The sequence below is a fragment of the Peromyscus maniculatus genome, chromosome 7, assembly GCF_049852395.1.
Source record: "Peromyscus maniculatus bairdii isolate BWxNUB_F1_BW_parent chromosome 7, HU_Pman_BW_mat_3.1, whole genome shotgun sequence".
Lineage (NCBI taxonomy): Eukaryota > Metazoa > Chordata > Mammalia > Rodentia > Cricetidae > Peromyscus > Peromyscus maniculatus.
This window is the reverse complement of record NC_134858.1, coordinates 94,489,490-94,501,052: the sequence shown is the minus strand read 5'-3', so window position 1 is coordinate 94,501,052 and position 11,563 is coordinate 94,489,490. Positions and strand designations below refer to the sequence as shown.

At 52.5% G+C, this 11,563-nt stretch overlaps 1 protein-coding gene across 3 annotated transcripts in view; it reads left to right on the top strand.

The window, feature by feature from the left end:
- The first annotated feature begins 1,719 nt into the window (after positions 1–1,719).
- Pxylp1 (2-phosphoxylose phosphatase 1) overlaps positions 1,720–11,563 on the top strand; it is a 67,325-nt gene continuing 57,481 nt past the window's right edge. The window contains exons 1-2 of one of the 3 annotated variants that reach the window (XM_042281461.2): positions 1,772–1,890; positions 2,939–3,151. The gene's annotated coding sequence lies outside the window, so the exon portion shown is untranslated. Of the gene's footprint in view, positions 1,891–2,938; positions 3,152–8,543; positions 8,697–11,563 lie in introns of those variants that run through there. The other 2 variants (XM_006975160.4, XM_042281462.2) reach the window with 2 other exon arrangements.

Here is an 11,563-nt window from a genome sequence, read left to right as displayed (position 1 = left end):
GTGGTGCCTGAGTCACCTCTCATCCCCCTGTGATGGGGTTGGATCTAGGAGTGCCCACGTACTCTGTGTGAAGGGTGAGAAAGTAGCCAAAAGAGGGAACCCCCCGTATGGGTTAGCGTGGTTCTGAGACAGGACTGACAGAGGGCCCAATCCGGAAGAACAGAGCCAGGCCAGGGCTTACCTGAGTGCTTGGTAGAAAGAGGCTGGGTTTGTGCTGGAAGCAGAGTTGTGGGCCTGGGTCTGCTGGAGCTTCCTGTGGTCCTGAAAGCCTAGTGGTCCTGAGAGAAAGCGAAGCTGAGACTTACAGTCCTTTTGGAGTCTGGGGTCAAATTCCAGGCCTGCAACTGACATGCCCTAAGCTTTTCGTTTCTGATTTTTTTTGTTGGGTTGAGCTAGTGTGGACAGGGCTGTCTGTCACTTGCAGCAAAAAGTGCCCTGTGTGACTCGTGAAGGAGTGGAATTTGAATTAGTACAGAACTGTCCAAGTCTGTGGAGGGAAGGAAGAGAATGTTGGGTAGGATGCTTGGGTTGTGGAAGCCCTTGAGGGCAGTGTGTGTGTGTGTGTGTGTGTGTGTGTGTGTGTGTGTGTGTGTGATTTCATGTTCATGTATTGGGGAAGGCTGTCAATAGTATTCAAGGCATAAGCAGGCAGAGGGTGTGTTGCTTCAGGGTAATACCATAAGAGGGCTAGCATTAGCTAGTAGCTAGTGTCCTCAGGCAAGTGCCCTCTGGCCATCAAGGCTTCTGATGAAGAAGGCATTCCAGATGGCTGGACCACAGGGGTAAGTGGAATTGAGACCAGGGAAGCAGAATCTAGTGAGACCTGCTGATTTGAGGTGGAAAATCGGAGGTGGATAGAAACAGGGGTAACATATAAAGTGTTTGGATTTAGTTATTATGGAAAGAGTTAGGGAAAGTCAAGCGATGCGCTCCCTCCGAACCACACCTCACAGGAAATAGTGGCTCATCCCACCTGTTTTTCCCAGGGTCAGTTGAAAGAGACACACAAGGGAATCACAGGAGACCTGGAACTGACAACAAAAGCTTGACAATTGCCGTGGGTGAGATCCCTCTCTCCAACATTTGCAAAAAATGACCTACACACCCCCCGATCAAATAAAACAACGGGGCTGTTTTCAGATTCTGACAGCATTACAGAACTAGTTGCTGCTCAGATCTTCAGCGGCAGGCCCTGCGGCCATGCAGGAACTGCCCTCCGGAGATTGCACAGGTTGCGACCGCTCCAGGGTGCCTGCAGGCCTTTAGGGACAAAACTACAGCGCGGTCTAGAGTAGACACAGGCCGGATGTGGCCCGCGCCGGAAGACAAGCGCGGGACAGGCGCGGGGCTGGAGGGGGGTTCGGAGGCTAGGATCTTGACAGTTTGACCCACGCGGCACCCGGGGACCCACGCCGGCGACTAGATCTGCGGTGCAGGGTTAGGCACGCAGTCCCAAAGCACCCACGCCAGGGCCGGAGCGGGTCCAGGGCCGTATCCGGGGCCCTGGCTCCCTCCCTAAGTCCCGCGAAGGGAGGCGCCCAGGCCATGGGCGCTCCGGGTGCGCGTGACGTCCACGCCCCGGGCTGCGCGGCCCGAGCCTGTCCGGATGGCCGTTTGGACACTCCGAGGCCGTGTCCACTTCCGAGGCCCTGGGCGCCCCGGCGCCGCAGCCTGCTGGCCCCGCACGGCCGCCTGCGGGGCGGAGCTCCAGGGCGCCCTGAGCGCGTCGGGCCGGGCAGGGGCGTGGCGGTCCCGGCAGGGGGCGCTGCGGATCCCAGCGCCCAGAGCCCCGGCGGCCTGCGCGCGCCACCGTCGCCTGCGCTCCCGCCAGGAGGAGCTGGCTGCCGTGGAGAACCCTCCGCGCAGCAACGGAGGCCGGGACCGTAGGCGGTGAGTGCGGCTCGCGGCGCTTCTGAGGCTCCCGGCTGGGTGGGCTTGGGTCTAGGGTCTCGGGTGGCGACCCCGGAGGGGTGTCCGCGATGCCGGGATCGGGAGGCAGGGGCGGGCTTCCAAGCAGCGGGTCTGAACCCCACCACCAAGATCTTTCCCTTCTCTACGCGCTCCCCAGTTTCCACCTCTCCCCATACCCCTCCCCGAGCCGGGGGTCCCCGCCCTCCAACCGACCTGCCTCCCCTTTCACAGCCCCGCGCCCTAGAAGCCTGTCTGCACACCCCCTTTCTCCAGCAAGTCCTCCCACGCCTACCTCCTCCCGGGTGCCTGTCGCCTGCCTCTCCCTTCCAGCTTTGCTCCTGCGGTCCCCGCCGCCACCCCAGCGGGCTCCTTTTCTAACCCCCGTGCCCCCACCGTGCGATTGCAGCGGGAATCTGAGCTCTGGGGTCCCCCTTCTCCCGGCTGTCCTGAAGCTACGGTGTCCAGGTAAAAGGCGACCGCAACTTCACGGCCTGCCCCGGGGGTGGGGCTGCTGCTTCCCCGGCTACCTGCAGCCTGCGGCGCCGGAGCCCTGGGCCCAGCCGAGGGCTACTCCGCGTGTTCAGGTTAAGCTTGCTCAATGCTCTGCTTAGGACTACGTGGTTACTTCGTTGCTTGCTTTTGCTTGGTGAACTTGGATAGGTCGCTGTTTCTAAAAGAAGCCGGCCTTTGTCACACACAAATATGGAGCAGGTTTTCTTTGCGGCTGCGGCTGGCTTTCAGTTGTACCTGTGAAAGAGGAAGGATTAGCGATGCAGGGGGGAAAAGGAGCCATATCCCAACTCTCCGCCGCCTGGGCTCTGGGAAGCACAGGGGACTGTGACTGTCCTCTGCTGGGTGGCCCCTGTCTTGTGGAAAGGCAAGGATGCTTTCTAAACATTCAACAGGTAAAAACCAGTTGAGAATTTGGAATCAGATCTGGTGTGGATAGGGAAGTGTGGGGTGAATGACCAAGAACGTCCACCCTGGAAGAGTTCCACCACTTATGGACAGTTGTTGCTCTTTGCAGCCGGCCGGGCAGTGGACCCCAGCTATGGAGTGGACAGTGCTGAGCCCAGCCTACCCTCTGGAACTGTCGGTCGGGCTTGGCGGCAGCCCCCTCCTCAGAGGTGTTGGTGCCCTGTCGGGACATTTGTGGGAAGAAGATTTAAAGCAGATGGCTTGGAAAGCCTCCCGGTCCCTGGAGAGAGGCGGAGATGGCATGATGACAGCCTGAAAGCCAGTGTGTACATTCACCCCTCCCTTCTGGGGTCTTTCATTAAATCTTAGATTAAATTAATTGTCTGTTCAGGGAAAGAACGTGTGAAGGGTAGTTCTCTTTTAGGATTGGCTCTTGGCCAGCCCACCGTCACAGATACCTTGGGAGGCTGCAAATGAGTACCGGTGACAGAGTGGACCACCTGGAGCACAGCACTCTGAACTGTCCAACTGCCCTATTGTATCCCTGGTTTTTTATTTGGTGGCTCCATTATTAATTCAATATTCCTTTGCCATTGAATAGCCAAAGACACAGTGGGGCTCAGTAGGCCCCTTCCGGATGTTCACAACTTCTCCTTGTCCTCACAGTGATAGGTCGTTGTCAGGAGTTCATCTGGCCAGGAACACCTGCAGGATTGGGGTGGACATATCCTTGTGACCTTAGGACCTGGCCAGGTGCCCCCTGCCTGGCACTCAGTGGTTTTTTGTTTTTGTTTTTTTTTTAAAAGTCGGGTGCATGCCTTTGTTTAAGCCCAGCATTCAGGTGGATCTCTGTGAGTTCAAGGCCAGCCTGGTCTAGAGAGTGAGTTCCAGGACAGGCAGGGCTACACAGAGAAACCCTGTCTTGAAAAGTCAAGGGAAAAAAAATCCTCTTCTTGCATCAGTCTTGAGTCCACAGCCCTTGCTCTCCACTGCACTGCCGTTTTCAAAACTCTCAACAGATCTGAATATGTGTGTATATCCATGTTCAAGTCTTTCTTGCTGTAGGCAGGTTCACTGGGTGTTGGTGGGACAGGGGACGTGAAGGGGCAGAGAAGGGAGAGAAAGTCCATTTTCTAAGTCAGGCTCTGACAGCTGGTCCTGCCCCTCAGTGAAGACACCAGACTTGTAAGGAAGGAAATATCTTCCTCCCAGAGGTGGGAGTGGGAGGGGAATGGGCACTCTGGAATGCCACCAAGGCTTATCCTGCAGGCCCTGGGCTGTGGCCTTGGCTTCTTCCTATTATTATTTGTTTGTTGATTTATTCTGCCCGACCTGGAACTCGATGTAGACTAGGCTGGCCTCTAACTTATACAGATCCACCTACCTCTCTGCCCCAAGTGCTGGGATTAAAGACCTGCACCATCATGTCTGGTGGCCCTGGCTTCTTGGACATCCCCCACCCCTGCCTGCTGATGGAGGAAGCTGCTGGGGAGATAGGGTCCCTTGCAGATCTCCACCTGCCGCTTCAGGTTGTGATGTTCTCGCTCTGGTGGGTGCTGTTCACTCCAGAACTGGTTCCTGTGGCAGCCTAGGAGTGGTCCTTGGTGTACATTTCTGGCAGTGTGTTTTATGGCTCTGCTGGCGGGGAGCGACACCAGTGTTGGGGGCTGTGCTTTGGTCTGTCAAGGGTGGCTTTGCCCTAGGCAGAGAACACAAAGTTCAGCTCTTGTGTTCTTGTGAAAGGCCGATTTGAGGGAGAGCGCACCTAGGGGCTGGACTGCAAGGCCTCTGTCCTCTTTGCTTGGGAAGCTGGGAACAGCTAGAACTCAGAGTACTACCTGGTTGTCGTTAGCTTATCTTTCTCACCCAGACTGCCTCTGTCTTCAGGTTTGGCTCTTACCCAGAATTCCTGCAGCTGGTAAAAATCTGTTTTCTAGAAGGGGTTTAATTAATGCCTGCAGTTTCGTGAGTGAGAATGGGAAAAGGAGAGGGAGAGGGAGAGAGAGAGAGAGAGAGAGAGAGAGAGAGAGAGAGAGAGAGATGCTGCTATGTGGAGGGGCAGGAGAGATGATGGGACAGTAGCAGAGTCCTGACAATCCAGTAAAGGGGTTTCAGCTCCAAGCCCTGTCCCAGACAGCACTCTGGTTGGTACGTAAGAAATGTGCCCACATTCTGGTGTAGGGGTTACCACTATAAGCAAAGTCACTGAGATTAAAAAAAAAAAAAAAAAATGAGCCATTGATCTAAAGAAAGGTGTGCTGGGCTCACTGTTCTGGTTCTTAGAAGGCCTGGGAAGCCATCTAAGAAATGGACATGGCCAGATGGGAACACAGTTGGCTGTGGTAAGCTTTTGTGTCAGGAGTGTGCCCCTGGGGATGTGGTCCACTGAGCGAGGTTGGTCTGCGGTCTGGCCTGGGGGAGCCACCTCACTCCAGAGACGCTGTGGGAATTGTCTAGAAGAGCAGCTGTGCTCCTGCCTTCAGTGATCAAAGGAGAGAATAGCCTTCTAGCAGGAGGGAGGTGGCCTCCCAGGCATCCATCTTGGACCTGCCAGGCAGCCTTGGACCTGATTGGTACACAGGGTCCAGGGGTGCCAGTCAGCCTGGAAGGAGGCCCCTGTGAGCCAAGGATGTGCCACAGGGCCTGCTCGGGGTCCAGAAGACAAGAGAGCCCCCCTCAGCAAACCAGATTCTAGTCTGTGTTTCTTTATCCTTAGAGCCCGAGGCTTCTTTAACCCATCTCAGATGGGGAAGCCTCTGACTTTGGCAAAAGTCTAGTCTCTTATGAAGGGAGGGACAAACCCAGAAGTAGGGAAGAATTTAACATTAGAAACCACGCACGCACGCACGCACGCACGCACGCACGCACGCACACCCTTGAATGATCCTAGTGGAGTAGTTCCTGTAACAAAGAGGCAGCCTCCATTGCTTCCTTTCGGGTAGGACACCCCTCCACACAAGCATTCCATCCATGGGTGAATCCTCATCCCTTTCCCCATTGGACGCTGGTGGCCCCCATACAGTGTCGGGAGCTCTGAGTTGGAGGAGCGTTTGGGGGAACTCAGATATCTAATAACAGGTGGGGACTGGGGGTACCCCTAAAGTAGAACACAATCTTCAGTTCCTGGGGCGAATTCCCTGCTTCTGGAGTTTTAGGACTTGGAATATTCTCCGGCCCTTTCTTCGGCACCCTCCAGATGGTAGGGAACCATAGAAACTTAGAAATTCATTTAGTACTTGCAGTCACCTCCCCAACATACACGTTCACGTTTCTGTTTGCAAGGCATCTTTTTGTCATCTCCTTGTCACCCTCTGTCATGATGTGTGACCAACTTCCTTAGGGAGAGCTGTGGCCAATAGCGTGGAAACCAGGCCTTGAAAGCGCAGACTAAGAGCAGGATCCCTGTGCTTGGTTTTGACCTCCCCGCCCCTCTTCACCTTTGCTTGTGGGGAAAGGCATCATTTATATCCCATTTACACAGAGTGTGAATGCCCTTTATCCTCTACCCCCTTTGATTTCTAGGGACCCGTCTCTCCAAAGAACGAACGGCAGCTTGCTTCCCTAAGCTGACCTCATTCTTGGGTCCAACATCTTTAGAGATACAATGTTACTATCTTGAGCATTTGAACTATAAAATAAAATGAATATCTTGCTAATTTTATTATTTGCAAACACAGAAGAGTCTGAAGATAGAATGAAAATACTGCTTCTAAAACCAGAGTTGAGTCTCACTAAAATCATTGAAGTTGTAGCAGAATTGTTTTAAAGCTTAGAAGTAAACGAGTATGCTTTAAATGTTACTACTCAAGTATAGGGAGATATGAATTTGAACTGCCGTAAAAATATAGACCAAAAAAATTAGATATTTGGGCAAGTACAGAAGTTTTTAGTACCATACAAAAATAGGCCTCTATTTGTATGTCCACAATCTCATTAGGTCCCCAGAAAGTCTGATATGTGTTGAAATGGGGTGTGGTGGTTAGTTTTGACTGTCAAGTTGACAGGATCTAGAAGCCTAAGAGACAGGCGTCTGGGCATCCCGGTGTGGGATTATTAGATGATCTTAGTTGACCTGGGAAGACCCACTTCATGTGCAGTGCGGTTGTATGGGTTGGGGTCCTGGACTGAACCAAAGAGGACAGTAAGCTGATCACTAACGTTCACAGCTCTCTGCTTCTGACGCCACGATGAACTGCATCTCCTGGACCAGTGAGCCCACATGCACCCTCGTCCCCTAAACTGCTTCTGATCAAGCATTTGGTCAGAGCAAGGGGGGTGATGAATATAGGAGGAACGGGACTTCAGGCTGGTTAAAAGGCTTCCTCCCCTTAGAATGAGTGTGGTGGCACGCGCGCACACACACACACACACACACACAAACACACACAATTAAAGTCTTCCCTTAGAATTCAGCTCTCTTCAGCGGAGAATACTTCATTGATTTGACTAATCTTGCTATAGTCGCTGGAGAACCAGCTGTGATTACACAGCCATTTGGAGATTGCAGGCGGCCGCTTGCATCAGGTGTAAGTGGGCTTTGGCTTTCCTCAGGCCATTCTGCAAGACAAACAGAACAGCCTATGTACTGTTTAACTTCCTGGAAAAACTCCCCTCATTTGTGGCTGTCAGATTCTCGGTGGGTGGCTTCCTTCTCCTTGAGGACCTGGGTCTGGGTGTGGAATTCAGCGCAGTGTAGTGGGTAAGAATGGAGGCTCCAAGCCCAGAGCGGCTTTGAACCCTGGGTGTGCCCTCATTAGCCTTGGATCCTTGGGTAAGCTATTTAACTTCTGTGCCTCAGTTTCCCTGTTCATAAAACTGAGGTGATGAGAATGCCTACTTTGTTGTATTATGGAGCTTTGATAATATATAGGCCAAGGGTCCAGTACATGGTACTTAACAAGTATTAACTGCTGTTGCTGTTCATTCACTGTTTTAGGTGGCGGCTGACTATGTTTAGATGATGGCTATAGAAATAGCCTTTACAATATTTAAGTGGGTGCTGGGGATTGAACTCGGGGCCTCATGCATGCTAGGTAAGCATTCTTCCACTGAGCTATACCCCTTGCCCAAGAGGATAGATATAGGATAATGGACAAAATAGGTATGTCTTAATGGAACAAAGGGTTCTAAGGTTGTGTTCACAGTGAAGAACTAGTATGGCAGTGAAGACCATCTCAGGTCTTACCTGGCTCATGACCACCTGTCGTGGCTATGAGCAGCTGAGTGATTAGGATGGAAAAAAGGGAGAGGCTGGTGATCTGCAGCTGGCATACGCTGGTGTCATGTGATGACCTTGCCAGCTGTTTAAATAAACTAAAAACTCATTTTGATTGCCCTGTGTCTGACGCAAGCTCGGGGTTAATATGTTAACTCGTTCTTGGATGCATGTCGTTAGTGAGAATTGGGACAAGAGACCTTTAAGCCCAGTATTTGCTCACTTACTAGTATTCCCAGCATTATTCTTGCTCCCAGTTGACAGACTGCTATCCCTACTCCTGTTCCAGATGGGCTCTTCAGCTGCCCTAGAAGCCTCCAAACCAATGGAGACCCACTTCTCACTCAGAGTGAGTCGCTGCTCTGGAAACAGGCAGCGGACTAGCCAGAGGCAGGGAGTCAGACCGCCGGGTCTCTTACATCTGCCATAGCCACGCCTACTTAACCTGACAGACTGTTGATAGGCTTGGGCTTAGGAACTGCTCCATCCTGCTCAGGCTGCAGCTGGCCTGACTACTCCGGGCCTTGCCAGAGCTGATACGGGACCTACGGGCATGGGCCGTGCACTGGGAAACCGCTGTTGACTCTTCAGGAATCTCTGCTTCCTAGATGGCTCTGAGTGTGGTTAGCGCACCTTCTATGCTGCGAAACTGGTAACCGTATCTCTTTCTGAGCAGCCTGTTTGTTTCTGTTCTTTTTTAAACTGCTTAAATTTGGGAGGAATGAGGTTTTGTCTTTAAAAAAAAAAAAAAAAAGACCTTGCCTCATACTTGGACAACAGACATGGCAAATGATTTCATTCATGCCCAGAGAATTGAGTTAAAAGGGAGCACCTTCTCTGGCCTGGAGCCCTGACTTCTCTGGTTTTCCTCTTGGCCTCCCAGCCGGGCTCTCTTTTGCCGCCATTCTGTCTCTAGACCAGTTCTTAATGGAAACTCAGACCTGAAAAAAAATCAAAGCTTGGACATTAATGATCCAAGGTCACGGCCTAGATGGTTCATTTTTTTGGCTTTGTCGTCAAGCTGAAAAATGACTGACTTCTAGAGAAAGTATATTTTAGAAGCTGACTAATGCAGTAGGCAGGAGCCCGGCCCCCCCCCCCCCCCGGCCCCCCCACTGTCTCCGGCGTTTCTGAGTTCACGGCATTTGCGTTTTGATTTTCTCCTCTTGTGCATTCTTGATCTAATGACTGATGATTATCCTGGAGCAGCTGCATTAATTGATGGTATTTAACGACTGCTTACAGTGGGTAATTGCAGTCGGCTCAGCTAAGGATGGCGCATTCTTTTTACTCGGCTCTCAGCTTGGGAAGCCCTAACATTGGGGGCAGGGTGCCAGGAAGAAGTTGAGAACTTCTCCCCTTGGTCCCAGTCCACTGCCCCGTGCTCACACCCCCCCAACCCCCAGGACATTGTGTGTGCTCTCAGCCTCTGTCCCTCATGTACGCACATTGACTGCCCAGGGGCTGTCTCCCCAAGGTGTCCCGGGAGTGGAGAGCGGAGGCTGCGCCCAGCCCATCTCCGAGGCTTTCACTCTCCACAGGCTGTCAGGAAAGAGGGCTCAATACAAACGGAGGGACTAGGTGGTGAGTGGTGGGAAGCATGCTTTGATGAGTGTCCTTGACTGCGAGTAGTTCGGAATCCTGCCTCAGTGGTCTACAAAATCACGCCTGAAGGTAGGAGGCTGCTGTTTGCAGTGGCTGCTGGGATGCCTCTGGTCTCATGCCCCGCCCCATTCCTCAGTTTATTGCAGGCTACGGGACCGGCTCATCTGCAGCGTCTTTCCTCTCTTCTTCCTTTCTTCTTGCACATCTCCTGAGCACTGTTGCTCACTCAGATCCAAGCCCCTCAGCCTCGGGGGATGGCTGGCAAGGAACCTGATGTGGGCCTGAGTGTTGACGGGTACTGTGGAAGGGTAAGGCCCTGGGTGCTGAGGTTGGCTCAGCACAGGGCAAATCGCCCATCCTTGGGAACATTGTCTGCTTCAGAAAGGAGGAGGGACCAGCCACATTTGATAACTTATCAGGAAAGCAGACATTTTCCCGAGGGCCTGAACAGGCTTCCCTGACACTTGATGGTCAGGAATTGATCGCATAGTTGCTCCCAGTTAAAGGGGTCAGGGGCCGTGTGGATATTTAGCAGTGTACACTAAAGAAAGTTCATGTTAACACAAATCAGATAACTTTCATGGCTCCATTGTGATAGGAATATACTTTTTCTTCTGGTTTTTTGAGACAGGGTTTCTCTGTGTAGCCCTGCCTAACCTGCAACTCACTCTGTAGACCAGGCTGGCCTTGAACTCACAGAGATCCTTCTGCCCCTGCCTCCTGAGTGCTGGAACTAGGGCGTGTACCATCACTGCCTGGCTTAGGAATATACTTTTTGTACACAAGTTCAACACTAGCTGTTCCTGATGGTGAGGTGACTCTCCTCAAGGAGGAGACTTAGGGCCCCATGTTCTCTAGGCAGCCACACTCATTTGTACCTATCAGTGGTAGAGGTAGGAACATTGCAGTGTTTTATGGGCCAAGGTCATGGTGAACTACTGCCTCTAGCATTCCATTGGCCAGGGTTCGGCCCCAGAACTTGCACGCTTTCTGCAAGGAAAGCTGGTAAGTGTTGTCTGCTGCATACCCAGGAGGAGGGGGAAATGGTTTATGATTAGTGATACTGCCTCCTCCAAAGTCGGGGCTCTGTTATCAAGGAAGAAGGAATGACTATTGAGGGGCTGTCCGGGGTCCTTCCCATGGAAGGGAAGGTGCCAGGAAGGCTCCAGCTGGAAGTGAGGTCTGCCTTAGGAGACGTCTGTTTAAATCACTGCTTCTTTGCCTCCATTAGGAATTACCAGATGACCTGAGTACGTGGAAGGTCCTTGTCCCCCCTGTTCCTCGGCCCATGCCATGTCCTCAGCCTGGTGGGATAGCTCCTGGTTAATTCATCTCAGTAGTTGGAGGTTACCCCAGGGGAAATGACCTCCAGTTCCCCAAGACCAGAGGAGCCTGGGAATGCTCCTTGCTCTTGGGCTCACCCAGCACTCCAAGGCTTACTCCTTCTAAAGCCCACCTGTAACCCACACCTGGACACAGCGAAGAGTGGCCTTCACTTTCCACTCTTAATTATTGAGAAATGTCTCCCCACTATTTGCTGCTCGTGTTTGTCAGGAAACGAAACTTTGGTGAGAAGTCACTGATGTATTGGCTTTTGGTGATTTCTCCAGTTTGTGGTGAGTTACTGTGTGTGACAGGTGTTTTTCTAGCCACAGTGCTCTTCCTAGTGCCCTAAGCACGCGCTAAGTACTGCAGCTTACTCAGCTCTGAGAACCCCTCCCATCCCCCCCCCCCACCTCCCGACCCTGGAAGAGGCCAGGGAGGAATCTGACAGGAGCCCTTAACGTTGATGGGCACCGTGGGAGGGTTGGCTCTGGGCACTGAGGTTGCCCAGTATTGAAGCCATCTGAGGAAGGGGACATCCGCGCTGAGTTTAAGGATGGACAGGAATAAACGGAGTCAAGGAGATGTCAT